This window comes from Mustela nivalis (genome assembly GCF_964662115.1).
Source record: "Mustela nivalis genome assembly, chromosome: 8".
NCBI lineage: Eukaryota > Metazoa > Chordata > Mammalia > Carnivora > Mustelidae > Mustela > Mustela nivalis.
The window spans coordinates 72,332,719-72,354,042 of record NC_139027.1 but is presented as its reverse complement, the minus strand read 5'-3'; the positions used below and the strand labels follow the sequence as shown (position 1 = coordinate 72,354,042).

At 40.2% G+C, this 21,324-nt stretch overlaps 1 long non-coding RNA gene across 1 annotated transcript; it reads left to right on the top strand.

The window, feature by feature from the left end:
• The first annotated feature begins 4,193 nt into the window (after positions 1-4,193).
• Positions 4,194-7,200, top strand: LOC309872587. The gene is made up of 4 exons (XR_014315984.1): positions 4,194-4,298; positions 4,491-4,554; positions 6,315-6,474; positions 6,677-7,200. It is a non-coding gene; the product is annotated as an uncharacterized lncRNA (long non-coding RNA).
• The last annotated feature ends 14,124 nt before the right edge of the window (positions 7,201-21,324 follow it).

The window sequence follows — 21,324 nt, the reverse complement described above, 5'->3', positions numbered from 1 at the left end:
TAATCACTATTTTTAAAGCTTTGTTGTTGTTCTGGGGAGTATAATGTACATCTTAATTACCACAAGCTACTGCAGGTTGATCCCAACTTAATTCCAGGAAAATGTGGCAACTTTATGAACTTTACTCCAATATAACTCTATTTCCACCTCCTTCTTTTGTGATATTATTGCCATATATATATATATATATATATGTATATATATATTAAGATTTATTTATTTACTTTAGAGAAAGAAACACAGAGAGACAGAGTACAAGTGGGAGGACAGTCAGAGAGGAAATAAAGAATCTCAAGCAGAATGCTGGCTGAGCATGGAGTCCATCATGGGGCTTGATTTCATGATTTTGAGATCATGACCTGAGGTGAAATCAAGAGTCAGATGCTTAACTGACTGAACCACCCAGGCACCCTGTCATATAATTTTATATATGTGTTATAAACCCAACAATATAGTGTTATAATTATTATTTTATACAATCTCATATTTTTAAAGAAAGTTAAGAGAAAATACATTTACTTATAAACTATATTATATATTTATAAATACATGTTTCTTTTATATATATATTTGTTTATCTGTTCTATTTACCCACATATTTTTTATTTCTGTGCTCTTCATTTCTCTCTGTGGTTTATATTTGCAATCTGGTATTACTTTCTTTAAGCCCAAAGGACTAGGACTTCCTTTAGTATTTCCTGTATGACAGGTTGACTAGTAACACATTCTCTGAATTTTTGATCTTCAGAAATGTCCTTAATTTTAGTTTTGATGGTTATGGAATTCTTGATTAAAAGCGTTTTGTTTTTGGGATGCCTGGGTGGCTCAGTTGGTTGAGCGGCTGCCTTCAGCTCAGGTCATGATCCCAGCGTCCTGGGATCGAGTCCCGCATCGGGCTCCTTGCTTGGCAGGGAGCCTGCTTCTCCCTCTGCCTCTGCCTGCCTCTCTGTCTGCCTGTGCTCACTCACTCGCTCTCCCTCTATGCCTGACAAATAAATAAATAAAATCTTTAAAATTAAAAAAAAAAAGCGTTTTTTTTTTGTTTTTGTTTTTGCAGCAATTTGAATATGTCATTCTCCTGCCTTTTGGACTGCATTATTTCTGATGAGAAATTGGCTGTTAATCACATTTTTGTTCCCTTGTACATGATGAGTCATTTTTTTCTTACTGATTTTGAGATGTTCTTTTCTTTGGTTTTCAGCTTTTTGACTATGATGTGTTTGGGGTGGAGCTTGAAAGTTTATCATTCTTGGAGTTTGTTGAACTTCTTGGATTTAAAGATTAATGTTAGCCATGAAACTTGGAGAACATATATTAATAGAAATCTTCCAATCTGAAAAATGGAAAAAAGAATGAAGAAAAATTGAACAGAACCTCAAAGAATTGTGAGACAGCATCAAACATATCCATGTAGGGGCGCCTGGGTGGCTCAGTGGGTTAAAGCCTCTGCCTTCGGCTCAGGTCACGATCCCAGGGTCCTGGGATCCAGCCCCACTTCCGGCTCTCTGCTCAGCGGGGAGCCTGCTTCCTCTCCCCTCTCTCTGCCTGCCTCGCTGCCTGCTTGTGATCTCTATCAAATAAATAAATAAAATCTTAAAAAAAAAGAAAAATCCATGTACTTGGAGCAACAGAAAGTGAAGAGAGAGAAAGTTAGAAAAAAAAATCAAGGTGTTGACAGGGCCATGCTCCAAGACTATTCAGAGACTGACATAATTACTTTATTGGACCAATTATGAGCCACTCTCAAATGTAAGGCCACATCTTCTTATGAAATATGTAGGGAGAATCTCTTTGCCTCATCTAGCTTCTGGTGTTGGCTGGCAATCCTTGGAGTTCCTTGGCTCATAGATATATCACTCCAAACTCTGCCTCTGTCACCACATGGCCATGTTTTCCTCGTGTCTCTGTCTGTCTCTTCTCTTCTTTATTAGGACACAGTACGACCTCATCTTAAATTTGCCACTACCCTATTTCCAAATAAAGTCATATTCTGAAGTATGGGGAATTAAGACTTCAACATATTTCTCTGAGGGACACAATTCAATCCATAACAATCTCCCTTAAGGAAAAGACCAGTATCTCATCCCTTTTTTTTTCATTCCATGGACACTTAACTCAGGAAATTCAGCAAGTTTCCTGCTTTGGGCAGATGTAAAATAAATGGGAGGACTAGGATTTTAAAAAATGACACAAATTTTATGTAAGGCAGGAAAATGTATTTAACTGTAGTGAAATAATATTTTGATATTAACTGATATGCATATTCCTATAATTGTTTCTTCTTATCCTATGGCTTTCCCCCCATTCTTGGGATATGGATTGTCTTAGGAAGGTTGTTACAGAAAAATCAGAGAACAAGAGTGAAATATTACCTTTTGAGTTTTAAAAGCTTAGGTCTAGGAAGAAGATAAAAGGATTTAAAACAATATTTGGTTAATCAAAGCCAGTTTATCCCCTCGCCCTTATATCAACCTGAGATTAATATCTACAGAACTGAGCAGGGAAGAAGAGGAACATCTGAGAGAAGGAAAGACATTTTTGGTTACCGAGCAGGGGTCCTGCGGCTTACCCTCAGGTCCCATTCCTGGGACCAATCAAGGAAGTAGAACCTTCCCCAGAAAGATATAGGGATTTCAGAGAAGAGAAAGGTTGTACCTTGTTCCCAGGAAGGTCAAAAGATTGGTAAGATTTTCCTGTCCTTACAGCTGAATGTTTCCTGTGTCTCTGAGAGGGACGCACAAGTACCTGAAACAGAATGAGGCTGGAGGGGCCAGTGGTGGGGGCAAGGGGCCAAGAATGACTTCACGACGAGGGCCCAACTGAAGATAGACATCTCAATAGATGCAGGTACAGACAAATAATAACTAAAGGCCAAAGTCGACGTCTCCACCTATCTCCAACCCTTCTAGATCTCAAGGCCACCACTAAGGATGGCTCCCTGGATTGACATACTATATTTCAACTCCTATGTGGAATGAGACTCATAAAATAAATTGTTCAGTTATTTAAAAAATAAAGTCTATTTCTTTCATCCTCTAAATTGTGGTCTGAGATTTATTTCAGCTATGTAAAGAAAATGATTGTTCTAAATGTACAAGTTGCTTCTTCTTTGTAGGTGGGTAGTGGGAACTGAAACTGTCCTCTGAGCAGCCAGGTACTCCCAAGTGTGACCTGGCATTTTCCCAGACTACAGAAATTATTGCTGAAATCTCACTGATTGGGCCTCTAGGAGGAAAGGAAAGGGAAGTGGAAGAAGTGGGTAGGGAGGTGGTTGTGTGATTAAACCACTCAAGTTATATTTTAAACTTTGGATATATTGTTCTGAGAGTGACTCTGGACCTTTTAGAGGGGGAAGTTCTGAGTAGCTGTGAAACTAGAGGTACCTGGAGAAAACTCAGCTGTTACCAAGGAGCAAGTGTGCTGAAATTGTAGTGTTAATGTCACCAGTCCTCGCTCAGAAGGCATCAGAGGAGAAGAGACAGTTCTGTGTGATAGGCCATGGGTTATCATTTTAAATCATCTCTGAAAAACTATGACTTCACATTTGAGGATATCTCATAATTCATCCAATAAGTTAAAATATGCCAGTCCCTGAATAGTCTTTCAGTTTGGGAGAAGAGAAATGGAGAGAAAAGGAAGCAGAAAGAGAAGAGAAGGAAGGGAACAGAAGTCATCTGAAATAAATGATCTCATTATATCTCTCATTTTGGAGGAGAGGTCAGAGTCAGAATGAGCCTTTGGAATTAGACTAAGATTTGAGTGTCTGTTTTGACACTCACTGAATGACCTTGAGCAAATATCACTCTCTGTCTTGAGTTTCCAATTTGTAAAATGGGATGTGTTATGTGAAGACCTGATGAATCTTGCTACTTTGGCTCTGAATATTCATTTCTAAATAAATTGTTCATCATTTTCATTTTTACTTTAATAACCCAATGTGGTTGACAGCCTCTGATGTGGTCCCCAATGACTCCTATTTCCTGGTAGTCACAGCCTTGTGCAATCCCTTCTCCTTGAGTGTGGGTTGGACCTAGTGACTTGTTTCTAATGAACAAAATATGAAAGAAATAATGGGATAATAGGTTATAAATCCTAAATTATAAAATGGCTGGCTTCTGTCTTGTGTTCATTCTCTTGTCTTTTTTTCTCTCCCCTTCTCCTTTCTCTTGGATTACTTGTACTGAGGAAGCATGCTACCACGTGGTGAGTAACTCTGTGGAGATAGCCACATGGTGTGTTGGCAAACTGACACCCTCAGAGAAACAACACAGAGAAGCTGGAGCCTGCCAATGGACAAGGTAAGTGGGTCCTTCATTCTTGATCAAGTCTTTGAGATGACTACAAACAGCTTGGTTGTAATGTCATGACAGTCCTTGAGCTGGAAGCATTCAGCTAAGCTGTATAATACTTTGATGATTTTATGCTTATTAGACATGGTGAGCAGAAAGTAGTCTATTCTGTTCTGTTCTATTCTATTCTGTCTATTCTAGATACCATTTGTGTGCCAGAGAGTGGGAGATGAATTCCACAGAAATTCAAGGACCTGCCATTTTGGTAAGAGTTCTAGAGGTCCAATTATCTGAGATCTGAAGAGATTTTCATCTAAGGTGAAAGGCAAATTACTGCATCTGGTTCTCGTTACCATTAAGAAAGAGGCGAAATGCCTACTGGTCTTCTTTGAATTTTTGAGGCAACATATATCTCATTTGGACTTACTACTTACCCATTATTACTTACCCATTTGCTGAGTGACCTGAAAAGCTGCCTGTTTTGAGTGAATCCCAGAATAAGAGTAGACTCTGTAACAGGTCAAGCTGCTATGGAAGCTGTTCTGCTAATTGGGCCATATGACTTAGAAAATATGATAGTACTTGATGTATTAGTGCCACATAGGGATGCTATGAGAACCTGTAGTATGCCCTACCCTACAGGTGAATCACAGCACAGACCCCAAGAATTTTTTTTTAATATATTTTTTAGAATTTTATTTATTTATTTGACACAGAGAGAGAGAGAGAGGGATCACAAGTAGGCAAAGCAGCAGGCAGAGAGGGGGAAGCAGACTCCCTGCTGAGTAGAGAGCCTGATGTGGGTCTGGATCCCAAGACCCTGAGATCATGACCTGAGCCGAAGGCAGCAGTTTAACCCACTGAGCCACCCAGGCGTCCAAGACCCCAAGAATTTTTTTAGCAAAGCCATGCTTTCTCCTTTTGGGAAACAATTTTTTTGACTTGTTACTGGGAATAGTATAGACTGAATGCTTGACCACGAGTTATCAAGTTACCATATGGCCTGAGATGCTCATCGTGTACTGGGTATCACCTGGTGCAGCACTGCATCATCAAAGGAAGTAGTATGTGTGAGACTGGACTTAAGCAAGCCCTGGAGGCACAAGTAAATTGCATGAGGAAGTAGCCCAGATGTCCATGCCCCCAACTCCTGCTACATTTCCTTTTTTCTCTCAGCCACACTTATGGCTTCATGGTGAGCTCCCTAGGACAAGTTGACTAAGGAAGAAAGCCCTTGACATCAGTTTACAGATAATTCTTCATGATATGCAGAAACCATTTGAAAGCGGACAGCTCTGAAAAACAGTGTTGAAGGGAAATCTTTCCTGTAGGTAGGACTTTGGACAGGACATAAGGTTGCTCATTTTGCCTAGATTGATAAATGGCCAGACATATGGGTCCACATCAACTTGTGGGCTGGGGCTAATGATTTGGCTAGTTGGTCAGGGACTTGGAAGGAACACATTGGAAAACTGGTGACAGGGAAATCTGGGGAAGGGATATGTGGATAAACCGCTCCAAATGGACCCGGAATATGAAAATACTTGTGTCCCATATGAATACTCACAAAGAAAGATTTATCTCTTATCTATTTATCTCTTCTGTGGATATCAATCAGCCTTTCTAGTAACTCTTGTTCTTGTTTATTGGGATCATGAACAAATGGCCATGGAATCAGAATGGAGGTTATGCTTGTTCAGCAACATTAATTTTCGCACTTTCAACATGGAATTATTTGGATAAAGTCACTGCTGAATGCTCAACCTGCCAATAGCAGAGACTAACAAGGAGACCCCAAAATGGCATTTCCTCCAGGAAATGCCCAATTGCATGTTAATTACATTGGTCTGCTTCCATCATGGACTGGATAGCATTTTGTCCTTATTGCATATGGATTCACTTTTTTCTGCTTGTTTTCTTGCAATGCTTCTCCCAAAGGTACTATTTGTGAACTGACCAAATATTTTTATCCAAAAACATGGTATTCTACACAGCATCACTTCTTCTTCTTCTTTTTTTTTTCAGCATCACTTCTAATCAAGGAACTCACTTTATATCAAATGAAGTTAGGCAATGGGTCCATGCTCATGGGATTCACTGGTCCTATCATGTTATTGATGATTCTGAAGCAACTGATGTGGTGGAAAGGTGAAATCAGCTTTTGAAGGTTCATTCATGGAACCAAGTAGGTGACAACACTTTGTAGGGCTGGAGCAAGGTCCTCCAGATTGCAATAAATGCTCTAAATCAACATCCGTTATATTGCTCTTTTGCCCAGAAATCACAGAATTGACAAATCTAGAAATCTAGGGGGTTGAAAGTGAAGTTGTTGCTCTCATTATTAACCCTAATGATCTTCTAGCATAATTTTTGTTTCTCATTCCCAGGATTTAAGGTTCTGCTGCTCTGGACCTTTTAGTTCCAATGAGAGGAATGTTTCTACCAGGAGATGCAACAATGATTCCAGTGAACTGGAAGTTGAGACTGCCACCTGGCCACTTTGGACTCTTAAGGCCACTGAATCAAGGCAAACAAGGGATTAACTAGATGGCTATGGGGATTGATCTCGACTATCAAGAGGAAATTGTGTTGCCATCATGCTCTGAGTATTTCTGGAATGCAGGAGATCCTCTAGGGCAACTTTCAGTATACCAATATATTGTGATTATTAACTCAATGGAAAGCTACAACTACCTCCAATTCAGGTAGGACCGTGACTGGCCCAGGCCCTTCAGGAATTTGGAACCAAAGAAATGTGGCCAGTTGCAGAAAAAGGACTATAATCATTATGAGTATTTTTTCTTTATTTAGATATGTATATATTTGTGTATTGAGCAAATTTTTTTCCTTCTTTTTCATCTCCTTCTCTAAGATATGCTACATGTAATTAACTTCATACTTCAATATTTAAGCTATAGGCTATCAAAGCGTGATGTGTGAATTAGATAGCAGGAGAATAAAGATCACTCAAACACAAAAGGGATTTTCATTCTCTTTTGATGAAAGGATTAACACAGGGGTTGGCAAACTATGGCCCAAGGGCTGGCCAACTGCTTTTGTAAATAATGTTTAGTTGGAATACAGCCACATTCATTCAGTTACATGTTGTCTATGGCTACTTTCAGGCTACCATTGAATAGTTGCTACAGAAACTATGTGGCCTGCAAAACCGGAAATATTTACTATTTGGTCCTTTAAGAAAGAGTTTTCTGACCTCTGGGTTAGCCAGTTATTGGTTTTATGGTGATAGTTCTATTATATTAGGCAGAAACATGACTTTGTTTTTATCTTTATTTGGAGGATATCAGCATGAGTGCCAAGTTGACAAAGGTTGGATTGTGGTGGCTTTGTAAGGTGTCACCTTGGCCAGGCTAAAATACATTTCTCAGAATTCCCTTTCTTGTATATTTCCAGTTAGATTGGACCACATGAGAGACCCTCATGGGCAGCTTGGAGAGTGTAAGTGAAGCAACAGCTCACTTTTTTGTAGTTTACATATATTGTCTACTGACCCTCCTTGGTGTGGGACAGTGGCCAAGACTGGAATGGCTCCATCTTCTCCTGGATCCTCTTTCAACTTCTCTGTCATTTAGAGGTATTAGGTGTTTTCACTCCTGTTGTGAGATTCACTAATGACTGCTAGTATATACTCAGTGTGGGTGTGTATATATGTTTGTGCATGTGCATATGTGCATGCATCTGTATGTGTGTGTTTACTTCTGTGAAAAAGGCCATGGCTTCTGCATGACCAAGGTCAGAAGCAAGAACTGACGTAGGCTTTATGCACTAGTTTGTGCTCTCCCCACTGTATATCCTTACTGCCTGTCCTGAGGACTCCAAGTTCCAGTATCAGATGTAATGACCACAACCTCAGAGAGATTGTTTAGCCAGATGCTACAACTGTATCAGGTCAAATCTCTGAATATATGGATGACCAACCAGTATGTGCAGTTATTTCATAGAAGGACAATCTCTCTGACTAAACCCTAGATGATATGCCCAATAGTCATTTATAAAGTTGTTTTAAAAATTCAAGTAGGTAGATTTATTTTTTTGTTATACTTCTCTTGTTAATTTCTTTCTTTCTTTTTAAGACTTTATTTATTTATTTGACAGAGATCATAAGTAGGCAGAGAGACAGGCAGAGAGGCAGGCAGAGAGAGAGAAGGAAGCAGGCTGCCCCCTGAGAGAGCCTGATGCGGGGCTTGATCCCAAGACCCTGGGATCATGAACTGAGCTGAAAGCAGAGGCTATAACCCACTGAGCCACCCAGGCACCCCTCTTTTTTTTTTTTTAAGACTTTATTTATTTATTTGACAGTGAGAGAGACAGTGAGAGAGGGAACACAAGCAGAGGAGTGGGAGAGGGAGAAACGGGCTTCCCACTGAGCAAGGAGCCCAACTTGGGGCTTGATCCCAGGACCCTGGGATCATGACCTGAGCAGAAGGCAGACGTTTAATGACTGTGCCACCCAGGTACCCCAGTTTCCTTCTTTTTAAAAAAAAGATTTTATTTTTTTTTTAAGATTTTATTTATTTATTTGACAGAGAGAAATCACAAGTAGATGGAGAGGCAGGCAGAGAGAGAGAGAGGGAAGCAGGCTCTCTGCTGAGCAGAGAGCCGGATGCGGGACTCGATCCCCAGGACTCTGAGATCATGACCTAAGCCGAAGGCAGCGGCTTAACCCACTGAGCCACCCAGGCGCCCAAAAAGATTTTATTTTTAATTAATCTCTACACCCAATGTGAGGTTCAAACTTATAACCCCAAGATCAAGAGCCACGTGCTCTACCGACTAAGCTAGGCAGGCACCCCTTCTGTTGTTAATTTCTAAGTCTTATCACTTTTTTTCAATGAAAGTGCTTGTGTGAGTACTGTCTTTCAGAGTTTGTGAAGAGTTCAGAGTACTGCCTTTGAGTTTTTCTTTATGACCTAATACACAGTCAGTTTTTATAACTGTTTCCACATATGTTCCAGAACAACCTGTAGTCTCTATTGAGTGCAAAGTTCTATATAACTTGTTACTATTCTATATAAATTCTACATACATTTAATTTTGTCTCTTTGATCTATGTTAAAGTGTGTTAACATCTTCCAATATGACAGTGGCTCTGTCAATTTCTTTTTGTATTTCTAGTATTTTTGCTTTATACATTTTTGAAACTATATTGTTAGGTGCATGAAAGTTCATGACTGGTATAACTTCTTGATGGACCATACAGTTTTATCGATATGAAATATCTATTTTTCACCCCTTTTAATATTTTGATGCCATCTTATTATCTGCTGCTACTATTTAATTAGTAATTGAAATAATATGTAAAGTGCTTAGTGTCATGCCTGAACAATAGTACACAGGCAATAAATGGTAGCTGCTGCTATTATTGTTATTATTATAGTAATTATTATCCTAAGTCCTACAGTGTACAGGTTGTCTGGTCTCTTTGGGGTACAAAGAGGAAAGAAAGGATTGAAGGACTCTAGGTTAAGAAAAAGAGCAAGCACCTCACAGGTGCTGCATGTTGATGCTTAGGGCTCCTTCTCCCCTGAAGAAGGTGACGGAAACTCCAGGGAAGAGAGGCCTCAGGCTTGGACAAATCACCAGAAAGCCTGCCAAGACAGGTCTCCTAAGCAGCCAAGACAAAATAACAGAAACAGATTTTCTTGTTGGATTTTGGCCTTTCTGCTTTTGAGGCCCAGCTGAAACCAGGAATAGAAAGAAGCAAAATAAGGTCAGACCCAGTAGTCGACATGTTGCTGTGGTTGGAAGGTCAGATTGATCTCTTCTGAGATCCCTTCATATTTTGGCACACACAGGCCTATAAAAGCAATGCCTACAGCTGTGATAATTCTCCACCCTCAGTGGAATTCTCAACTCTGCCACACTTGGATGTATTTAAGATTCTGGTCTCACCGCCTCATTCCCCACATGAAGATCTCTCAGGTCATCTCTCAGGTCTGCCCTGCAGTTAGATCCATTTTTATTTTATTAGATGTCCTTGTTTCTGTTGTGATGTTCACTGCCAATCACTAACATGCACTCAGTATGTACGTGTGCTTTGCGTGTGTATGTTTTCCTGTGTGTGTGTGTGTCTGTCTGTCTATCTGTCTTTGGAGACCCTAAATCAGGGTAGCCGTGCTAACTGGACACTTGATTGCTTAAAATCCCTTGACCCCAAATTCCTCCACCTGCCTGAAATTCTTCACTTCTCACTCCTTCTTTACATTGCTGCCTGAAATTCATAGAATTACAAAAGATAATTAATCTCTAAGGTGCCTTAGAGATTAATTAGTCCAAGCTTCTCATTTCACTGACGGGGAAGTGGAATCCAGAGAGGTGAAGTGATATGCCCCAAATAACACAACTGGTAAGAGACAGCATGGAGTGTCTGGGGGGTGGAAGAAAGTTCATTCCATGAGTTAGGAATGGATAAAACAGAGGTTAGGAGGCACATGGCCTCTGCTGTTCTGGCCCTACTACTAACAGCATAACATACTTTGAAGAGAAAATCCCAACTACAATAAGCACAGCAACAACCACCACAATTCATCTGTATAGTATTTAAAATCCTTCCATACACATTATCTCACGCGAGTTTACTCCATGAGAAGTTGCTATTATTCCTAGAATAGTGAAAATAAAATTGGGGCCAAGAAAATAGGAAAATGCATGGAAGATAGATAATATACTCTTAGAAGTGTCTGGATATGCTGTCTGTCTGAACTACCTCTTCTTTCCCCTTTCTAAGAAAACCACAATTTTGTTCGGGTTTCTCTGTTCCTCCTACATCCCTGAGCCTTGGGGAAGAAGACTACACCCCCAAGTTCTAGGGATGGCTTTGACTGGCTAATGGGTAACTCCATCTCCTTGGCAGTGAGTGATATGGGTATGGGCATGTGAGGTTAATTGGGCCATTTTGATGGGATGAGAAGCTGCGGTTACACTACAGTATTCAGGAAAGCCTTTCTTGACAGTTTTGAAAGAGCATTGGAACCCCTTCTCCTTTCCTACTAGAGGGGAATGAAGAATCATGCAGTTCCAATGGCTACAGGACCATAAGGCCAGCCGGCCCAGGATGAAGCTGAGAGATGATGGCAAGCCAGAGAAGTAGAAAGAATCTGAGTCTTTTAGGATCTCACTAGTTGCTAGAGCAACCAACCTGCAGCTTGCCTTATTTTTGGACTTACAGTTAGTGTATCTCCTCTAGAGACTGGTTTGGGAGAATTTTCTATTACCTTTAGCATCTTAGGGCAGGGACAAGGGGATGAACCTCATGGCTGAGCATAAATTTAGCTTACTTCTACAAGGAATGACTCTTCTGGGTTTTCCTGGTGCATTTAAACATTGCTCTCTTAAATATAAAGTACAATATGAAGATCCCTTAAACCCACCATTAGAGTAAGCATTCTTGTGTGGCCTCTAAAGTGTGCCAGCTTTGAGCCAGACTATATTCAAACCCTAGCTCCATGGCTTCCCAGCATGTGACCTTAGGTAATTTAATTGGCCTCTCTGTACCACAGTGTCCTCAACTGCAACACTGGGTTAGTAACAATGCCCACCTTACAAAGTTGCAGAGAAGATTAAATCAGTTAATATATGTAGAGTTTAAAAGTTTGACTATAAAGGCTCAAAACATTTAAATATTTTTATAGCAAAAAGCAGAAAGACTAATCCAGAGACCTAATTATTATCAATAATAAATGCTACTGGGGTGCCTGGGTGGTTCAGTCAGTTAAGCGTCTGCCTTCGGTGCAGGTCATGAATCCCAAGGTCCTGGAATCAAGCCCCGCATCGGGCTCTCTGCTCAGCAGGGAGCCTGATTCTCCTCTGCCTCTGCCTCCAGCTCTGCCTACTTGTGTTCTATCTATCAAATAAATTAAAAAAAAATCTTTCAAAAAGATATGCTACTAATAATACATACTGGTATATTTATTAATATACTGCCTATCACAGGCCAAGTATCTGGGTAGGTAATTTACACATGTTTTCTTTAATGTTTTTGCTAATAACTCTCTGAAGTAGGACTGATTCACTTCATTTCCAGATGAGGAAGCTGGTGTTCACAGATCCTAAAGGATGTGGCCAGAGTTACATGGCTAGTGACTGCAGAGTCGGGGTTTGAACCCCGCTGTAACTCAAGAGCCCATTCTCCTTCCTCTACCATGTAGCTTCCCAGAGCACCTCTTAGTCAATCATTCTGGTGGGGAACAACAAATCTAGGGTCAGGAACAATCCTAAGAAAGAGTACAGAAAAAAGTGTACAAGCAGAAAGTCAGGCCCCAAAGAAATAGACATGTTTGGAGATGGGAAAAGGCTCAGGTCCAGGTCGATGTTGAAGCCATCCCCCAAGCTCTATGCTTTTTCCAAATGACCAGAATTGCAGGAGAAGGTACATTTTCCTCTGAACGCTACTTCCCAAGTTAGAGAAGATGGGATGCACTAGGGATTCTTTTAGCGTTGCCATTTGAGAATAGAAAAGGGGGCTGGAATTAGAAATTCAAATGGCATCTGATGAAATCACTCTGGACGCCACAGTTATTAACCCCACATTGGCTCATTCCTCTAAATCTTGAGCTCCCTCTCAAGTGTGCTATACATTAAGTGCCAGAAATTATTGATCCCACCTTTCATACAGCCAGTACATCTCCATACCACTGAAATGCAAAGAAGCAATAAATGCTGAGTAAGATGTTTCTTCTGGAAGGACCAATCGCGAAAACATTCTAAAGATGAGACAGTGGTGATAAGCAGCCTTCTAAAAAATGGTGACCTGCCATAGGAAGACCTGCCATGGGGGATCTGCTGGGGCATTTTTTTTTTTACGAGGGGGATTCAACCTTAGTGATTAAGTGACTCACATTCACTTAAATAATAAAATGATAGCAGTGTCTGAAAGAATTGAGAATGGTCTCTAAACTCCTTTCTTGTCAGAATAGATTGTTACAAAATGTTCCAGATAGTTCTATAGAGCTTCATTTGAAGACCTTGACATAAATCCAAAGCAAATCTCTACCTTAAAGTCCTGTTGGTAGAGTGATTAAGAGTTACATGGTATTTTTTGCTGAGAGGTGTTCATTTGATGAGGAATTGGGGAAAGCTTTTTCATAACATTATGCAGCTCTTTGTAAGGACTTTAGTAAATTCTGACTTCTGTCCTTGGTCTGAAGTTAACCACTTCTACTTAAGATAATTAGTAGTACATAAGACAATGCTTGAGGTTTAACTCAACAGAGAGTGGGAGTGGAAAGATGCAAGGGAGGCAGAGGCCAAGTCCCAGATTTAACTGTCAGAAACAAAGTGAGTGTGGTTGGTTTCTGAATAGGCCACAGACCAGACAGTAATCAGAATGATATGATCTGCAGAGATGGGGGTGTTGGTTCATTGCTCAAGGGATTTCTGGGATGGAAAAAGAAGTGCAGCCCACTAAAGCCCTACTTATTTGGGATTAATTATTTAAAGATTTATTTATTTGAGAGCAGGGGAAGGGGCAGAGAGAGGATCTTGAAGCAGATGCCCTGCTGAGTGCAGAGCCGGACGCAGGGTTCGATCTCACGATCCACTAGGTTATGACCTGAGCTGAAACAGCTTAATGGACTGAGCCGCTCAGGTGCCCCTGATTTGCAGTTTTTAAAAAGATAGGTCTGGTGAAAAAGAACTTGGCTCGCATTACCCCTAAGTCTCAGGATCTCACTCAATACCTAGACCTAGATGGATTCACAATGCAGAACCCTAGCATGCAGATGTGACCAAATATGCCTGAGGATGGAGCTTACATCACTGTCTCAAGAACCAAATGAATCTTCCCACCACAGATCTGAAACCACTTAACGGGTAAATGTGATCCAAAGAAAAGGACACACTCAGAACATTCACAGACTCTTCAACACTGATCCGGGACTTAAAGTAATTTATTGGAGCCCTGAATATTAGGAATGAGCCTTATGAGGGACAGGTACTAAATGGAATTTTGACCCAGTGCAACTCACAGTTGGTCCTATGGGACCTCAAACTCTTTTCCCGTGGCTATTTCCCCATGACCTAAAGATACAGATAGAATTGGACAATCTCAGCCACTGGAAGCATCCTCACACTGACTTCTTGACCCAGGGAATATGGGCTATTATAACAGAGGGCCAAGTGTAAGTTCTTGGAATACCGCCTCATTAGCAAAATACAGAAGAGCAATACTACTGCATGACACCTATTAACACCTAGCAATATATTGTACAATTGTTTGCTTGTGTATGATCTTTCTCCCTCCCTAGGATGTAATCTCCTCAAGGACAGAAATTTTGCCTGTCACTGTTCATCTCCAGTGTTTAGGACAATGACTGTCACCTAACAGGTGCTCAATTAATATTTATTGACTAGATAGATGACTAAATTTCTGAAGGCAGAAGTCAGTGCTATCATCAAAGATTTGAAAGATACAGGTGTGGTGATTTCTACCACATTTCTATTTAAGTAAATATGGATGGGTCTTGGAGTATAAAAGTGAACAATCATAAATATAATCACATGGCATTTCAAACTGCAACTTTTATTCCAAATGCAATGTTCCTACTAGAACAGATAAATATTACTAACACCTGGAACACAGCTAATTATCTAGTAAATGCTTTTATTTTTACCACTAGTCCCAAAAATATTAACACTTGAGACAGGTTGATTTTACTTGGCAATGACAACAGTACAATTTCACTGCTACCTCAACTATACATCAACTTTTTGCCACTGTACTATATTTGTCAAACCAAATCTTCACTGTCTCCTTATCCCACAGACATCATTATGGTTTGCTCTATTGATGACAGCATGCTTATAAGATTGTGTATTAATTAACTACTGTTGCATATTAAACTACCCCCCAAAATTGGTGGCTTAAAACAAAAATAAATATTTGTTTCTCAGAGCTTTTATGGATCAAAAATTCAAATAGGAAAGGGTAGGGAGGGCTTACCTCTTCTGTGATGAAGGGAGCCTCAGCTAGAAGACTCTAAGGCTGGAGTTGGAATAATATGAAGACTTCTTCACTTGTGTGTCTAGCAATTGATACTGGCTGTTACCTAGCTAGGTTCCAAGGGCCAGTTGTGGGAGAAAAAGGGAGAAGGGCCAGGGAGAGACAGAGAGAGAGAGAGACATAAGCTGCATCCTTTTTATAACAGTCTTAGAAAGCGCATAGCATCACTTAACTGTACTTCTTTGTTTGGAGTAGGCTCCAGCTCCCACCCAGGTTAAAGGGGGGAGGAAACATCACCCACCTCTTAGTGGGAGTAGTGACAATCACATTGTAAGAAGAACATGTGGGGTGGGATAAATATAAAGTGTGGATATATTTGGAAAATACAATCTGCCACCGATTCAGAAGTAGCAGGTACTCTAGATACATATGCCTGCCAAAAAGAAAGAGATGAAGCCTTAGAAAATGCAGCAGTCTACTAGTGATCAAATGCAATTAATGAACTATCACTGGATCCTGGTTTTAAAAAAAAAGCTATAAAACAATTAGATCTCCATCCATAATTCCCAACTTGAATGTAAAACAAATCCCCTATTCTCTCACTGTTCTATATAGATATGTTTATATCTATATGTGTTTAAATTCAAAATTTAGTCCATAGGTTGTAGAATATCAATATGAGGTCATATTGGACTAAAGAAGAAATGGAAAAAACTCAGGAAATCTGCATGCAGTGTCTAATGAAACTTTGGATTGTCTCCTTTCAGCGAGGAGGTGAGTACATTTTTGGTTATCGTGAAGAAGACATGCATTATATTTCATAGGAATGTGTGTGTGTGTGTGTGTGTGTGTGTGTGTGTGTGTGTGTCTAAGTATGGGAGCAAGGGTGCTGTATATGGATATTGAATATTCACCTAATCTTATACAGGAAAATTAATTTCCTACTTAAAAATAACCTGAGTCCATTCCTGTTGCTTGTAACTACAAAACCCAACTGATAGACCTCCCCACATCAGAGAGAGAAACAGCAACCACAGGATGAGAAGTAAACTTGGAGGTTTTTGGTACCAACTGAAGACACCAGGAAAACTGCATCAGTAGCCATCATAAGGATTAAAGGAACCTTTGAAAAGCATTTACAACAGTGGCTAGGTAGTAAGGATCATAGAAGTGTTGTTCAACAATAACAAATTAAATAGTGCTAGCTGAAAAATTAAAGTTAAACAGCATATGAGTTTTGGGGGGATTTCCAAGAGGAAAAAGAGGGAATTTGAGAAGTTAAATGACCTAGTCATTCTATGATGGTGATTCAGAGCCAAAGATACTTTTGCTACCGTTCGAATGGTTATCCACCTTAGTCTACCTACCATCATCTCTGCCTCAATGATTGCACTGTCCTACCACTTATTGCTTGTAACTTCTACTCTCAACCTGTAGGGTTGTTTTCCAACCCTACAACTCATTCTTCACATTAATTCTCCATCTAATTTTGTAAAGTTCTCTTCAAGTGACCACGCTAAAAGAATAGTAAGCTCTAAACATTGAGCATATCTCTAAAGAGCTTACTATTCCTAGTGAAAAACGACATCAACAAAATTAACCTAACGTCTGTTGAATGATATATATACTAGTTACTAGGCAGTGTGGCAGTTAAATATAATCAGTGTATGAATGCATCAGGTATCAGAACCCAATCAGAGAAGCAGGCCATCTTGAATAGTATGGAAATTAGGACCTATTATAGAGCAATAAGTCCTCTCATAATCAGGGAGAAATTTGGAGAAGTAAGGCTTAAAATACAGAGTTAGAGGATGAGAGAAAATTGTTAACCAACCCTTCTGACACATTAGCATGCTTGGACAAATTACGTTCTGCTGGGGAATTTGAGAAGCCAGGTACATCAGCTGCCAGTGTGGGTCTGTAAAGAGCTGGTGGGGAAATCTATGGTAAACTATTGCCTTTGCATTTGAGGGCAGGCCTGGAGTTGCTGTTGGTCAGCAGTGCCAGCAGGTAGAAAGAAGAGCTAGACACCCAGTGGGAAGAGCCAGACTTAGGTAAAACACTTCAGCACTTCTAACATCTCTCATTGCATCCGACCACAACTTTCAGACAGTACTGCTGTTTCATTTCTGCCTTTATGTCTTGTGTACCTTTGTTGTTTGGACAACTTTAACATTGAACCATCCAGGAAAGGAGATTCTGGACAAAGTTGTTCTAGCTTAGCCAGGTTGATACAATACAAATTCATTACAACCACTGAGCATTTAGATAAATTACTCATTTATATCTTTTTTAAATCACTTAACCAAATTGCTAGGTTTTGCTTTCTCATTGTGTTGGTTCATGGACACTTTTTTTTTTAATGCTTTATTTATTTATTTGAGAGAGAGAGAGAGAGAGCATGAGAGGTGAGAAGGTCAGAGGGAGAAGCAGACTACCCATGGAGTGGGAACCCAATTAGGGACTCAATCCTGACACTCTGAGATCATGACCTGAGCCAAAGGCAGGAGCTTAACAAACTGTGCCCCCCAGGCACCTGGTTTATGGACTTTTTAAGCAGGAAAATTTTTACTACTTTCTCTGATTTTAGATATTCTTTCATTATCACCACACTCATACTAATACACACTGTCTTAGTCAACATGAGCTGCTATAACAAAATACCATAAATCAGGTGGCTTAAAAAGGAAACATTTCTCACAGGTTGGAGACTGGAAAGTCCAACATGAAGGGGCTGGCAGATTTGGTGTCTGTTGAGAGCTCTCTTCCTGGTTTGCAGATAGCTGCCTTTTTGCTATGTCATCACACAGTGGGGAGAAAGAGGACTCTGATCTCTTTCTCTTCTTATAACAACAATCCCATTATGAGAGCTCTACCCTCATGACCTCATTGACACCTAGTTCCCTCTTAAATGCCCCAACTCCAAAAACTATCACACTGAAGATTAGGGTTTCAACATATGAATTTTGGGGGGATAGCATGCGCACGCACACACACACACACACGCATGCAAATGAGCACCAGAAAGTACTAGATGTCTTTAAGTAGTGTTGTAGATTGGGTTCCCTTGAAGCAGATCCTAAAAATGGGGATTCTTGCTCAAGTGCTTTGTTGCAGTACTTTTAGGAAAGAGGAGTGAGGGGAGCAGGTTAGGGTAAGGGGTGAATGTGGTCTCAACTGGATGCTAGCTTAAATCTGATCCCCTGGAAAGCTCTAGAGCATAGACTGCACCAGTTAGCTCCATCTCAAGCAAGGGCACTGGCTCTTTGTACCCTCATACCATTTAGTCCCTGGCTGAGGTCTGTTGGTGGGGTGATGGATGGTTGCAAAGCATTTGGCTTAGGGCAGTTCTCCAGAGAACAGGCAGCTCTAAGAGTTATCAGCCGACACTTAGTTGTTAAAGTGGATAGGGTGAGGCCCAACCTCATCCATTGCAATACAAGGTGCTTTAAGAGCAGATACGTCTGTATAGAGACTGTGTGGGAACTCAGCCAGCTGAAGCAGAAGGTTCACAACAGAATCTTCTGTTTCTACTCCCTTCGTTTCTGTTGTGACTTCAGACATGCCACTGATTCTCTAGCAGTTTGGTGTCCTTCTGTGGTTCAGTGCTTGGTTATAAATGCTACATTTGCCATTGGACTCGTGGTTCCTGTCTCCTCTCATGTCACTGGACTCAGATTGTCTCTGGCCCACGTTTGGATGCCCACTTTTATTTCACTGTCTAGCAGGGTTCTCAGGATCCCTCCTACCCTAATACCTTACCTCCCACCTCAGCATTGTTATACGCAACTTAACATAATCACACCTATAAAAAGGAAAAGACTTCCCACACATAACTGGTCTTTCCCTCATTTTTAAAGAAGTGCCTCAATGGTTTGCTAATTTACTTTGATCCTATGATTGCTCTCCTTTTTAACTCAGTATTTGTTATTGTTGCTGTGTAACAAAAGATCCCCAAATGTACCAGCTGAAAACAACAAATATTATCTTATCATTTCTGTGAGTTGGAAATTTGGGAGCAGCCCAACTGGGTAGCTATAGATCAGAGGGTCTCATGAGGTTGCAGTCAAGATGTTGACCATGACTGCAGTCATCTGAAGGCTGACTGGGCTGGAAGATCTGATTCCAACATGGTGCCCTCACACAGCCCAGTTGGCAGATGCCTCAGTTCCTTGCCAGCTGTTGGAAAGAGGCTGTGGTTTCTCACCACATGGAATCCTCCATGCGGCTACTTAACTGTCTTCAAAACATGGCAGTTTACTTCCCCCAGAGTGAATGATCCAAGAGTAAGTGATCCAATGTCTTTTAAGATCTAGTCTCAGAACTTATGGACAGTCACTTTCACCAAAATTATTTCTTAGACATGAGTTACCAAGTCCAGTCTATATTCAAGGGGAGTGGAATTAAGCTCCATTTCTTCAAAAGAGAAGTATTAAAGAATTTGTGGACATATATATTTTTTAAGAATTTGTGGACATATTTTAAAACCAACATATACCTACCACATTAACAGGGCCCCTGGTAGCTGTTCCCTGGTCCTCATCTACCTGGGATACTTGCAGGATTGAGGTAGCAGATTCTGAACCAAGAGAATTAGATTCACCTCCACAAAGGGATGATCATATGACTACTATTCTAGGGCATCTAAGAATTGGTGAGAGGAGAGGGATGCACAGTGAGGGGGAAAAGGTAAGAGAAAATGGGCTTTGGAGTCAGACAGATTGGGGCTCAAGTCTTCACTTTGACATTTCTAACCTGGTTTTGGAAAGTCATTTAATTCAAGCCAATTTTTTTTTTTTTAAAGTATTAAATTGTGTGTTAGTGCACTAGATAGTAGGGAAAGGATGCTGAAAAAAAAATCTACTTTTGTGGTGCTTATAGTCTGATTAATCAAAAAAACATTAAATAAGTCATTTCAATTGTGATTGAAATGTGCTATCAGAGTATAACCCAAGGAGATTTAGCCTTGTCTAAGGAATAAAGGAAGACCTCCCTGGAAAAGGGACATTTTAAATTGAAATTTGGAGGATGATTAAGAGTTAGCCAGGTGAGGGTGCCTGGATGGCTCAGTCAGTTAAGCATCTTCCTTTGGCTCAGGTCGTAATCCAAGGGTCCTGGGATTGAGCCCCACATAGGGCTCCCTGCTCAGGGTGGAGTCTGCTTCTCCTTCTCCCTCTGCCCCTCACTCCACTCATGCTCTCTCTCCTAAATAAATAAAATCTTTTTTTAAAAAAAGAGTTACCCAGGTGACAGGAACAGATAGTGCAAAGGTTGTGAGGTACCAAGACCCTGGAACTTCTAAGGAGACAACAGAAAGTCAGAGGGATAGGAGTGTTGATGGTAGACAGTGGGGAGAGATGAGACTGGAAAGCTGGCTAGAGACCATACTTTTCTGAGTTTCAGAGGTCATATTAAGGATAGGGACCCATACTTACCATTCCCAACAATGATCAGGCCAACTACTGACTTTTTAATATTCCACCAATAACTTGGAGCAGGTCATTTAATCATGGATTCATTTTTAAAGTTTTAAATTTTAATTCCAGTAGAGTTAACATACAGTGTTGTATTAGTTTCAGGTGTATGATAGAGCGATTCAACAATTCTGTACATTATTCAGTGCTCATCATAGTAAGTGTACTCTTTAACTCCCAGCTCCTACTTCCACCATCCTCCTACATACCTCCCCTCTAGTAAACATCAGTTTGTTCTCTATAGTTAAGAGTCTATTTCTTAGTTTGTCTCTTTCTCTCCTTTTTTTCCCTTTGTTCATTTGTTTTCTTAAATTCCACTTATGGCTGAAATCATATGGTATTTGTCTTTCTCTACTTATTTCACTTAGCATTATCTCCCTAGCTCCATCCATGTTGTTGCAAATGGCAAGATTTCATTCTTTTTATGGCTGAATAATATTCCTGTGTGTGTGCATGTTTGTGTGTATATATGTCACATCTTTTTTATCCATTCATCTATCAATGGACAGTTGGGTTGTTTCCATAATATGGCTATTGTAAATAATGTTGCAGTAAGTATAGGGATGCATATATCCTTTTGAATTAATATTTTTGTATTCTT